The sequence below is a fragment of the Sander lucioperca genome, chromosome 6 (assembly GCF_008315115.2).
Source record: "Sander lucioperca isolate FBNREF2018 chromosome 6, SLUC_FBN_1.2, whole genome shotgun sequence".
Lineage (NCBI taxonomy): Eukaryota > Metazoa > Chordata > Actinopteri > Perciformes > Percidae > Sander > Sander lucioperca.
In genome coordinates, this window is record NC_050178.1 from 21,977,328 (window position 1) to 21,991,420 (window position 14,093).

Here is a 14,093-nt window from a genome sequence, read left to right on the forward strand (position 1 = left end):
ATAAATAAAAAAATAAAAAACTTTTGTACTCTCAATTTGACGTGTACCAGATTTATTTAGACAGTCATCTGTGCCAGGCAAGTTACTGCAGTGTTTACATTACACACAGTGCTACATGTACAGTAGCTACATGCTAATGTCAGGGAAAGCTGTAATCTTTGTTGCTTGTTAATTTCTCCCCAATTTTGGATCACATTCCTGCAGGAATGTTTGATTGTGTAGCTTTTGGTTGAGAAGTTTTTATTGTTGATGTTTTACAGTAGAAATTGCTGCTTTATACTCCATTACAGTCAGTACCCGGCTGCAATGATGGACAGTACACAGACGCCGAGAGCACAGCATGTGAAAGACCCGGAAAAGCTGACCAATTTTTTATTTATTTTTTTACACCAGATCTCCTCATGTAAACATGTTCTACAAGAAACACAAAATACAAGTATGAACCTGAAAATGAGCATAATATTAACAACAGACAAGCTGTTACTACGGAGGTTGAATAAGAGGCCGAATGGACTTATTTTAAGTCGTTTTATACAAAACCCTCTGCCAAATAAATGTGAAGAGTTTAAATGCTGGCTTTGCTTTGCCTGGTTTGTCACAGCTGTTTTGTTACTCCCTCTCATTATATTTTTTGTGGGATTGTATGTAAATTTAGTCCATAAATCTGTTACTTTTTGTCCTTCCAAGAACTGGAAATGTTCATTAGCTAAAGTTACTGCCAGAGACGTAATGTTACTGAAATGCAAAATGCTGCTTAGCCAATATTTTTTGGTGGCAGTCTACAGTACCTGTATTATCTAATACCTTGATGGGCAGGAGGGAGGGGAGATAGGGCTGGGTTAAAATTATAGAGCCGATCACACCAAAGCACGTCAGGGTCTGCCATTTTGTGGATGCTTATTCAAAACTTTTACAATTTTATTTTGAGTTTTAAATAAAAACGTAAAGGTATAATATGCAGTATTTTACTAAAAAACATTATACTGCCTGAATGACCTGCAGCTCTGCCTACATACACACACACACACACACACACACACACACACACACACACACACACACACACACACACACACACACACTACAAAAAGGCCCTCCCAGCTTGTATAAGGTTAGGGTTATCTATTAGATGAGCGAGCTGCCTTTCTCCTGACATCACTTCCTGTCTGTTTCCCTGTCATTTGGTCACATAAAACATGTTAAAATCCAATAAAAAATATACATCCATGCTGATTGAGCCCTGGGCGCGCACCTTACAATTCTATACAAATGAGAATCTACACATTATTTATTACATTAACGCTGTTACATTGTTATTCTGGCTCGTTCATTCCACATTAAGTATATATAGCAGCAAAGTAACACATTTTGGGTACTACTATATATAATAGAAGGCTATAGATAATAAATAAGGATGTACGTCAGCAATGGCATGGAACACATCCATCACTGCTAATGCATTTGGAGATCGATAGTCAGGAAGACAGCCTCTGATTGGACGACACACTCACTCCAATGCATCATGGGAGTCATGGCGACAAACAACAAATAACGGACAGGATTACGATATATGATTTCATCATTATGGATTTATTGTACAAATGCTCCTTAAATACACTGCAGTTCCAAGGCCTACAATTGCAAGAGAGACCTTGTTGAAATGTCGCAGATCTTAGCTCCTGGATGCAAAAAAAAAATTGTAAATACATATATATATATATATATATATATATATATATATATATGTATTTACAATTTTTTATATATAGATATATATATATATACGCTTCAATAACGGCAGAGCAAAGCGGTTCAATAATCTGGATTTTGAACATCTGCTCCCCCAGAGCAGTAATAAAAGCAGCCCATTTTTCTAGGAAAAAGCCGAGTCGAAGCGGAGGTCTAATCCTGCTGTAAATTTCCAAAAACCAACAGAATCCATGTGGAGATTCAGAGGTGACAATGTGTTTGAGTACTGTGAGACAAACGGTGTGGTGTCATGTTTTCACCGGAGCAGAGGACCCCGTGGCATTTGACCTGAATAATTTGAACCATAATATTTCCAAAGTCAAAGCTGTTTCATGAGAGCCAAGTTCTACATCCCAACTGGGGTCTTAAATCAAATAATTGCAGAAGTAGAAACACATGATGAACTGAACTGATGTGTGAAAAATGTGACAGAATTGTTTCTGATTCAAGGTTCCAGGCAAGAAACCTTTGTTGAAGATGGAGCTCACTTTCACAGTAAAACCTAGAGTAGATGAAGAGACTGACAGAAAACCAAGTAAGTTGTGAGGGATAAAATAAATTTGAAACATTTAAATGTTTCAAAACATTTAACATTTAAATGTATCCGTTGGAATCTGTATGTCTGCTATTACTTTCCTTTCACATTTCTCACACACTTCATTAGTGGTGAAACGTAATGTCTAAAAAACCCGTAAATCGAATGCCTTTGTCCATGGTTGGCGCAGATAAATGAAAACCTGCTTATAATTAGTATGTGTGGAATTGGGACACGATCTGCTGAGACATCCCTTTAGACTGGGGGACCTGAGGGTCATCAGGGAGGCTTGGCCTGGCTCCAAGACTGTACAGTTTACGCTGCATAGTCTTTCTCGTCTCTCCCCCGCCTTCCACCTTTTAGGTTTGATTGGATTTGCTTTTCAAAATATATTTATTTTTCAAAAATAATGGATAACATCTACTTATTTTAAGCTACAGTTCATGTGTGGTCTTCATCCAAACTGGACCTTCAGAGGCTTGAATATTAGGGTTGTTTTCTTTCCAGACTTTCTGCTGATTAAACTGGTGACACATGGTGAAAACATTATGCTTACAGATCATGACTGTGAAGCTCAGTTATGTTTTACCAAGAAAGAAAACAGCCAGAAAACCATTAATCCCTGGGGGATTAATAAATTACATGAAATGTGTAAAAGTTATGTAATCCATGTTTTTGCCAGTTTCAAAAACAGTTTGAAAGATACCCTGCAGATGAAAGATTAAAGAAAGATCTTGCTGAAAATAAGGTCAGAAGGACCAACGTTTAGAGTTGTTAAGTGCGTGCAGGTGTCGAAGTTACAGGCTCAGATGCTGCTTCCAATTTGACGATCTTTCAGAAAGCCGGTATTTTCGACAAAGGACTGCAAATAAACTTCAAAAGGCCTTACCTCACACACTCAGTGGGACTAATAATAAATGAGGGCATTTCAGGTTACAACATCATTATCACATCAAACCTTAATTTCAAGTACTGCACATAAAGAGGAACATCTGAAAGTTTCAGACAACAACAGTCAGTGTGTTTACATGCAGTTTATAGGCACACTATGCAAGATTTGTACCTTAATGTAACAGTTTCGAAGTAATTTCGATGGTAAACGAAGTCGAATCATCCTGATAGGAAAGCAGGGGGGGACGCCGCTGGCAAAATCAGCAATACAGGTTTGAGAGGTTGCGCCCTGCCAAAAATGACTTCTCGGGTGTCACGGTTTTAAACCGTCTGCTTCAACTGCCCCTCTCCACTCCGCTGGAGTGGTTTTTGAACCGGAATTAATCCGTCAGCGCACTGTGAGTCGTTGCAACAACAAAACAGCGATGCCCGATTTAGCGGGCCATCGGCAGCATGGAGCCTGCAGCCCATCTGTTTTACTGTCAACGCTGTGTCTCGGCAAAACAGTGGAGGGCCCGAGCAGCCCCAGCTGTGGCCGCTGGCTAACATTAAATAGTAAGGTAACGAAGTTAGCTTGCTAATTCCACCCAACACTGGTTAACATTACTGATATAATGAGCCGATCAAGTTGTCTGTCATCTGGCGAAAACACTGTGCGTTCCTACGCTGTGACAACAATGTGTTAATGAAACATTAAAGTTGTTAAATTTTACTAATTGTGAGTGTGATCGCTGTAAGAAAAAGCCAATTGTGCGTTGGCAGAGCGCCACCTACTGTACCAGAGGTAGAGTTACTCCATCAATGACGTCAATGAGGTTTTAGTACACCTTCAGAAAGTATCAACATGAACAGTAACACACAGATAGAGGTGGAAGAGTTGGAAGAGCCACCCCAGAATGTCCTGTTATCTCACACAGTATCGCCTACTACTCCCTAATCCTTCAGGATAATGCACAATCAGTTAAAGAGTCCATTCACATCTAATGCATTTTATTTATATAGTGCTTTTCATGGTACTCAAAGACACTTTACAGTAAAAACCAGCACATATATCACATTAAAAACAGATACGCAAAAACATAAAACAAGCATATTAGAAGCAATTAAAAACAATACAACCAGTAACTATCAGGTGATGAATGTAAGACTATTGGATGTGGAAAGCTAATCTGAAGAGGTGTGTTTTGAATGTGTCCAGGTCAGTACAGTCACAGATGTGTATGGGTAGGGAGTTCCAGAGGGAGGGGGCTGCAATGGTGAAAGCTCGGTCACCCCAGGTACGGTGCTTGGTCCTGAGTGGTGGGGAGAGGACTATCATGACTGACGATCATCTATGCTGATAGTCAGTTTTTCATGGCTTAATTTCCAAATACCATATGCCAGATTCAATAAAACATGTCCGTGCTGAACTTTGATTAAAAGAACATCCACTGCTAAATGCTCAGAAACACAGATAGAGGTCATGGAGCTAATTATTGCACCTAAAAGTGTATCTTTCCAGATGCACCGTCACAGTTCAAGATCAAATCAGATATGTCCCTTTTAAACCATCGGTTTAACAGATATGTAACCTTTAAAAACTCATCGTTGACATTTTTGATTTCACACTCCCGTATGAAAGTCCTGTGTTTGTTTGACCCATCCACCAATATTGGTGATCCAGTTACCAATATCTATGGTAGTGAAAACAACTGATAAAGCCCATTCAATCGGCTGATAACATTCAAAGCCGGTATATATTCATTATGATGTCTTCGTGGGCCTTACGGAGTTAGGGTTGGGTTGATGAGTTGATATCACCTAATATATTTTTAGAAATGCATGGTCTGTGAGTTAAGCTGATGAAGGTCCTGTAACTGAAACTTTCACGTTTCTTTCACATTTTCCACACGTTACGTTTTATATGTTTAAAAAATATATATTTTTTGTCCAACCTTGACCAAGTTTGGACACTGGAAATATACAAAACTATTTGAGGAAATAACAGAAACTATCCGTGAGGAAAAAAATGTTATTTTAAGTAAACTGACCACACCAGCTTCACCACAATTCCCTAATCAACTTTGTTTAATTCTTTTCAAACTTCTGTTAGTTGAATTGGTTACTCTTAAATGCAGATACACAATTTTACATGTTTTGGTTTAGTACGTTTTGGTTTAACCCTGTTTTTTATTCTGTTTTTCTGTTCTTATATGTTAAGTGAGTGTTGTACTTGGAGAGCAAAGATTAACTCATCTTTGATTTCTTCCAGGAGCCATATGCCAGGAAACCCTCTTCCTGGTTTACACCTGCTTTTAAGAGGCGGACAATTTCCACCGCAAAATAGAGGCGCGCTGTCACGGGAGGTTTTTGTGCATACCGCGGAATACATAATTAGGTGCACTTTACGCTTCCCCTCCCATCTCTTTATGGGAAACTCCCACTTTCCCCTTCACCCACCCATGAATGCATATGCATGACACAGAAAAGCGCAATTTACAATTTTCAGTTCCCGTGACAGGCAGTCTGCCCTTTTACCTCAGTGCGGCCTGTTTGTACATACCTTGCCATGCTTTTACGCGCACGTTGTGAAACAAATACGCCTGAAGTGGGCGCAAAAGTGTTAGTACATCTGGCCTTAAGTGTGTACATGTGTTGAAGTACAAGTTCAGATCCTGCCTGCAATTTAAAGTACTTTCTGAAAGCCAATGTATCGACAAAAAGCTGCAAATAAGCTTCTAAAGCACCTATGTCCCACACTCACTGGGTCTAACAGGTAAAGTATTTAAGGTATTAAGATTACGGCATAAAGCCTTAATTTCAAGTACTGCACACTTTCAAAATCGGCAGAGGAATGTTTGAAATCTTAGTGAAAGCTAAATTTGAGTAGACACATTAAGTAGTTCAAAGGTGCAAGTGTTACCAGGTGCAGAGGTTGTGGGTTCAAGTTGATTGTTGAAGCCAGTGTGCTTAAAAAGCTTGCAAATTAAGGGAGTTTTGAGAGGGAAAACTCAAGGCAGCTACAGTTTTTATTTTCATGTGGCCCTGAGATTTTGAAAAGGATGGAAGTGTTTTGAAGTAGATGATATCCAGCAGGAGCGAACAAGATATTAATCTTTTCTGCTGCTGCTGTGCACATGTCCTCTCTATGATGAAGCAAACACACAATATTGTCGTGCCGATTTTAATTCTAATTTTGCTGTCATGACTGACCTCTGTTCTAGTCTGGCTCAGTTGCTGTTGACAGTTGGGAGATTCATAAAGTGCATAAAGAAATGCAGAAAGTAAATGAATGGTTGCCAGATGGAATCATGAAGTGTTGAGGTGGTGTTGCTGGATGCAGGGAGTTTTTCCAATGAAATGTAATCTTGCATTGGCAGAGCTTCCTCCACAGCGCTGTGTCATTGCTGGAGTGTGGTCTGGCTACATCGCCTATCTCTTCTGAGATAGTGGGAAAAAAACACTCTGGCTTGTTTGTATTTCTTTAAGGGCAGACACTACAAGTGAATAGGGGAATATATTTTAACTAATAGATATCACTGTGACACTTCCTCAGTTGATCAGGGTTCTGAAATGTTTATGTACATGAGCTATTATCTAATATTGCGTTTCCAGACCCTCCTCGCTGCAGAGGAAGGTCTGGCTAGTCCACACAGCATTCTGGGATGAGAGAAAAACGTGCTCTGGTTTATTGGCATTTCTTTAAACCAATCACAATCATGATGGGCGGGGCTAAGCTCCGCACGGAGCTGCTGCAAAATAGCGTCAGGAAGGAACTTGTTTTGGTGGAACATGTGTACGTTCAAAAGTAGTTTTAGTCGTGCGACAGAAAACTCAGATTGGACAGATAGTCTAGCTAGCTGTCTGGATTTACCCTGCAGAGATCTGAGGAGCAGTTAACCATAGTCCTCACAAATCCACCGGAGGTTAGAACGCCAACACAGAGACAGAGGAAGGAGACGGACATCGGCTCAAAAGACATGTATCCAGCGGAATTTCCTGCTGCACCGGAGCACTAGGCATTATCTAATGCTATCTTTTGGTAATTTTAGGAGAAATCTACAGGCACACATAGAAAACAAATGTAGTGAAATAAACACGTGTATTTTGGATGTTTTTTTACCCCTAGTTTGAATGAAGATACAGCGGGTACAGCAGTCTCTACAGACATCATGGCAGATGCGAAGAGACCAAAAAGGACACAGAGGAAGCAAAGAAGAGAAAAGGAGAGAGTGACCATAAAAACTATATAGTAAATCTCGGACAGGCTTTTAGTTGTTGGCGAGAGCTTTCTGAAATAAAAGGCTGCAAGACAGATGGTGAGTTGGCCATCTTGCTGTTGGAATTAGTAATATGAGCTGGCTTATTATGTCTTGTGTTGTTGCACTTACTTGATGATGGCTGTGTTAGCAAAGTTGTCGACTCACAAGAAATCACAAGAAATGCAGGGGCCCCACGTCGCAAAAGAAGTGCAATGTTACGCAATGTTGCTTTAATGGAAGATTTGAGTTGTAGATATTCAAGAAAGTGATTACTCCCAATGCTGTACTTCTGGACAAGATCACAGAATGAGACCACAGTGTTGTAATAAAGATATGTTTGAGATATGAATGCCTTTTTCGATCCATGTGTGAAAGTTAGGTGGATTTTTGTAAAGATGAAGATCGGGATTGTTTCAAATGTGTGATGGTGCAAGAGTGGTGTTCGTGATTTTGTGGAATTCCTACCTGGTGTTTGATGGAATGAAATGATAAGTCTGATATGTGAATTTCTTTTCTCTATAAGCTATCCATGTGTTGTCTGATTGGTTATGATGGATGCACTTAGGTATGTATTTGAGTTGGTTCGCCAGGAAATAATGGAGAAAGTGTGGGGTTGGGGTTGCCAGTTTGATCCAAGGTGTCTTGTATTTCCAGTAATATATGGCGAAGATGGAGTCTAGTGATTTAATCCATGTGAGAATTGGCATTACTAAGAATTCAATGAGTACTGTCATTTTATTGGCTGCCCATAACAGATATTGGTACGTTTATCTAGTGCTGGAGGTCATTATTTATTGTTTTTGAGCAGTGGGTTAAAGTTTCGAACAGCTAGCTCTGACAGTCTGGAGGATATATGAACAAACCTGTTTTTGATGGATTTCTGTGGTTGTTTTGATCTCTTTTTTGCTGTATCAGGGAGCAAGGTACTATTGAAAACACATGAATGAGCCACACTGTTCAGTTTATTTTGACTCAGTCTCACATACATCGTCCTGCTGCCCCAAAAATTCACTAGAGCACCAAATATTGACTAATCCACTACTGAAAAAAGCCAAAATAAAGATAAAGGGCTAATATGAGCTAATTTAAAATGTATGGTGTTGGTTTAAATAATTGCACTTTAAATATGTTAAATAAGTATGATAAAATGTTTAATTACTACTTTTATATATGGGTAAAAAGTACTATAAAAATGTTAAAATGGGTTTAAAAAATGGTTAAAAAATATGATTTCTTTGTGTTAAAGGTTTTTCACCTGCTACTGCTACTGCTACCGATAGAAAAGACAAAACTGTTAAGCAGCTTAAGGACCTACAAAGAATCCAAAATGCCTTCTTTGGCTGAAGCATTAACTCAAATTAAACTGCTGAAGTGTGCCAAAATAAAAGAAGGAAAAAAGGAGAAGTGTTTGGTCACTGAGTGAAATCCAGTTCTTTATTCTGGGGTGGATACATCAAATCCCTTTCAAGTGGGGAATCTGCACAAGAAATCAGAAGAGACTTGACAATGAGCATTCCTTTTTGTTTGAGTAACATAATTACTTAGACCTTTAAAAAAAATTAAACTATATATATTTTTTAAAATATATATATATATATATATATATATATATATATATATATATATATATATATATATATATATTTATATTATATATTTTTTTTTCCTGGCTCAGAATGGGCCTTTGGGGGGGCATATCAAAGTGTGGGGTTTGGGTGTCCTCCCCCAGGGTTATTTTGAGCATCAAAGACTTCATTTCCTTCATTCTGATACACTTTATTCCACCAATTTAAGGTGGGAATACCTATATTTATCATATGAGAAGAAAAACACAAATGACATCCAAAATATATCAAAAATATAATGGAATACAAAGCAGTAAGAGGCTTTCACATCTACACACTACACACTACACACTACGTACTACGTACTACACACCACACACTACATACTACATACTACGCACTACACACTACACACTATGTACTATACACTACACACTACACACTACACACTATGTACTATACACTACACACTACACACTACGTACTACGTACTACACACTACTACTAGTAGGAGCGGGTCGATGAACGACTATATAAAAGCTACAGAGCTCAACAGTGACTGCCGACTTTTTTTAAGGGCTCTGGTTTCGGAATAGTTTTTCACGGTTCAATATCTCCATTGAGGTTTCATTAAATGCTGATATAAAGTGTTTTAACCCTGGAACCAAGCCAACCAGCTACAAGATGAATCATGACCATAAGACATTTGATTTGTGGTGTGTGTGTGTGTGTATGTGTATGTGTGTACGTGTATATAAATATATGTATGTGTATATATGTATATATGTATATATTTGTATTCATGTATTTCTCCGAATGATTTGTATATGCGACAGGAAGATGTTTGTTAAATAAGTAAATTTGTGGTGTCATGTAATCCCATGTGGGATGGGCCAAAATGTTTGACATGACAGAAATAAAACATAACTAACTAACTAACTAACTAAAACAAGATTGATTTCATACGGACGTCTAGCTTTTACAGGAGCAGAAACTTTAGTTTCACAACCACGTGGCTCGTGGTCAGTCTACTTTGGAAGTTTTAGACATTACCAAGACATCACATAGTCAGTCATCACCAGACTGAGAGGTTTTTATGTATGTGAGATCAGCCCAGTCTCACGGCAGTTTGTGAAATGGTCATGTTATTGAATCTATTGATTTGTGTACTGAACACGTTAATGTCGTTATTTTCGTGTGGTGAACACAAATTTTAAACTAATGTATTTCAAAGGGAAGCATATTTCGTGATCACAGAACGATTACGGAAGCGAGTAGTATTGATAAGGCGAAAATCCGCGCACGGAGATTGTTTGGGGGGGTGGATGAGTCAAACAACACAGGACTTTCACCCAGGAGAGCGGAGATCGCATCCCGCGTGTTGCAGTTCCTTTCCACGTTATTCTCTTCCTAACCACAACCGTCCCGTTGTTGTGGCCGGCGTGTTGCGTTTCATTTCCCTGTTGGGATGAATAAAGTATCTATCTATCTATCTATCTATCTATTCTAATTCAGCTGCCCGCATCATAACTCAAACCCCCTCCATCCATCACATCAGTCCTGTCCTCCAACAGCTCCACTGGCTCCCGGTCCAGTTCCGTATCCAATTCAAAATCCTCCTGTTTGCTTTCGAGGCCATTCACAACCTCGCTCCGCCATATTTGTCTGATCTCCTCCAGCGTCCCACTACCTCCCGCTCCCTCAGATCCTCTTCCTCCATACACCTGTCTGTCCCCTCTGCCCATCTCACCACCAAGGGGAGCAGAGCATTCAGCCGCTCTGCTCCCCGTCTCTGGAAGTCATTTCCCCCCCAACTCAGAAACACTGATTCATTCCCACATTTCAAATTGCAACTCAAAACACATCTGTTTAAAACTGTCTATTCCACTTGATGTCAATTGCTCTGCCTCTTTCTGTTGTTTTATTGCTGTTGTATTTTTTTTTTTTTTTTTTTTTTTTATGTTTTAAAGCCTTTTATAACCCTGTACGGTGTCCTTGAGTGCCGAGAAAGGCGCCTTCAAATAAAATGTATTATTATTATTATTATTATTACTATTATTATTATGTGTATTTTCTTCTAAGCAGACCTAATATAGCCTACATCTAATTAAAATTGTACAAATTTTCCAAATTTTGCATTAAAATCTACCAGTCAGATAGAAGCACTTACTATCCGACTGACCTGTTCGTGAGCTCCACAGCCCTACTTATCATCATAGTTATGTAAAATGCGTTATGAGATGAGATTTATGCTTTGGCTTTTAAACAAGCATTCAGGTGGACTACATAGTTTATCTTACCGAGCTGCAGCAAAGCCCTCCCTGCTTCGCTCATAACAGATTATTATTGCAGGAAACCAGGTATGAGAAACATCATCCAGCTCTGCTGGCAAGGGCAAGGGTGGACTGGCCATCTGGCATACCGGGCACTTTCCCGGTGGGCCGACGTGCTTTTTGGGCCAGCCACCGACACTTTTTCAAATTTTTATTTATATAAAAGTGTTAGGGCTAGATCAGCGGCCCGTTGCCCGCTGCTGGCCCAAAACACTTTTGTCAAAAATATCACATAGGCTAAGTTTATTTTTTCTGACAGATGCGGCCCATGAAACACATAGCTCAGCGGCCCATTGGTTGTTTTCTTAATTGACACTGGACTAGCCCAATCATATCTTTAAACAGCATCCTCTTTGGGATAGGTAGGGTGACACCCCCCCCCAACCAACCACAAAAAGAAAACAAGTAAAAGAGAAGAAAAAGCCCCTTATCATCATGAAAGCTTCAAAAGCATGGTTCATTTTATTACTATTCTTAAATAATATGTTGAAACGTTGAAGTAGTAGTTAGAATGTCCAGTTTATGGTTATCTGTCCCTACACATACACCCCCTACTTTCACAATGAAATGGACTAGTCCGTAAAGGTGCGCGGCGCGAAAGATAAACACACAGTAGGCTAGTTGGAAATGAGCCAGGTCAGCGCAGCCACCCAATGCATGCTGGGTAGATTTGTTTCTGACTTGATCCCGACTTGCTCTGACGTCACGCACACGTGGGCAATGATAACCTCACGAGATCAAGGCGGCCGCAGGTTTGAGACCCAGGCAGCGCAGTTGCTTTTCACTGACTGCAAGACCCAGGCAGACCCAGGGCATGCTGGGAAACACCGGCCTCTCAGCTGATCTAACAGCTGATTGGTTCAGATAAGTATTTGGCAACGCTACCAAAGATGACTTTTTCATGGCTACTGTTGGGGATACAGACAGGAACAACGACGTCCAAAGCGTTGAAGATGCTGCTACAACAGCAGCAGCTAGCTGTGAAGTGGCGCTAGGCAGAGATGGGGACTCGAGTCTGAGACTCGGACTCGAGTCGCACTTAAGTCGCACAAACAGCTGACTTCAGACTTGACTCGGACTCGACCAAAAAGACTTCAGACTTGACTTGCGACTTGATGCGCCTATGTGCGTGCACATATCAAAAAATGCATTGCAGATAGTGACACCAAGTCCTCCCGGAGTTGTGTCGTTTGTCATTAGTTTTGCTTACAATAACTTGGTAAACAGTGGCAGTAAGCCAACAGCTACATGCAAGGTGTGTGGCACCAAGATAAATGATGCCGGATCAACAACGTCGGACTTCATCAGGCATCTCAAAACACATCCAAATAGGTCAGTCACTCACACACTAATGTGAAAGAGACGTTACATTTAGCATATATCATCACAGGTAACAAGCTAACCATTGCAAAGTGTTGTGCTAATGCTGGGAACAGGCAGATTGTATCTTTATAGTTGTATCCATATGATGTGACAGCTACAGGACATGCTTTGAATTCATAAGATTTAACAATACAGTGTTAGGGACAGATCAGATGGCCAGAGACTTGAGACTTGACTTGGACTCGTGGCAAAAGACTTGAGACTTGACTTGAACTTGCCCCTCAAAGACTTGAGACTTGACTTGGACTTGCAAAAAATGACTTGTGAACATCTCTGGCGCTAGGTTAACTACGTTACATTAACCAAGACAATTAAGAGCATCATGTTGGTGTGAAGACCTGTGAGAAGACGTCAACGAGGAGGACTCTCTGTGTCAGAAGGGTGTGATGTGGAGAACAATCTCTCTTTTCTCTCTCATAGACTCTCTCACTCACTCATTCACCCACTCTCTCTCTCTCTCTCTCTCTCTCTCTCTCTCTCTCTCTCTCTCTCTCTCACACACACACACACACACACACACACACACACACATTACAAAAAACTTGTAATACATTTTTTGTTTGTCTTGATGTAAGTAATCAACTCAGTAATTTTCATGGTGATATCTAAAGGTTAAAACTTTTACCCTATTCACAATGAATAGGCATATGACTAGGCTATATTTGGGTCTTTTTCTAAACTTTCCCCTAATCTTTCCCTTACTCAGGACATAGTGAGGATACAAAATCAGTTGAGTTTGCTTCTGTTGCAATTTGGCCTAGGTTGACCCCCATTTTGGCTTAAAATGACTGGACTATTAGAGCCAAATGCAGCCTCACCTCTCCCCAGTTTGCCCCTCTTGACCCCCTCTCACTCACTTACTCATTCACACACACACACACACACACACACACACACACACACACACACACACACACACACACACACACACTCCCAGTCCGTCCCTGACCCCAGGTTATCTGTTAAAACTGTAGGATTTAGGACTAGGATTTTCTCTTGTTTTTACAATAATAGGCTGCAATCTGAAAAGAATAAACTGCCAGTTAAACCGGTCCTCATGAAAGTAAGTATCTGATAGAAGTGCTGACAAAGAAACATGACTTACGATGTGTATTTACTATCTGTGATTAACTGTGCTGCGCTGTCAAGCAAAAATGCATTCCTGTCAATGCGAGGAAAATAAAAATAAAAGAGGTGAGACAAGATGTGACGATGTTTTCAAGAGGTTTTGATTCATGGAGGACATTAAAAACCTCACCAAATAGTTTCCAATTACGGTTAGCGATGACGAAAGTCGGTCACAAGTTCCAACCTTTTATTTTGATTATTTACATGTGTTGTGAAGGCCTCTAGCACCCTCTCAGTGCAGACAGGAGTCAGCATCGTCACCTTCATT

At 40.0% G+C, this 14,093-nt stretch overlaps 1 long non-coding RNA gene across 1 annotated transcript; it reads left to right on the forward strand.

Moving 5' to 3' along the window:
* The first annotated feature begins 3,821 nt into the window (after positions 1-3,821).
* LOC118495367 lies at positions 3,822-13,789 on the forward strand. The gene is made up of 3 exons (XR_004897746.1): positions 3,822-3,876; positions 6,065-6,070; positions 13,779-13,789. It is a non-coding gene; the product is annotated as an uncharacterized LOC118495367 (long non-coding RNA).
* Positions 13,790-14,093: the final 304 nt, after the last annotated feature.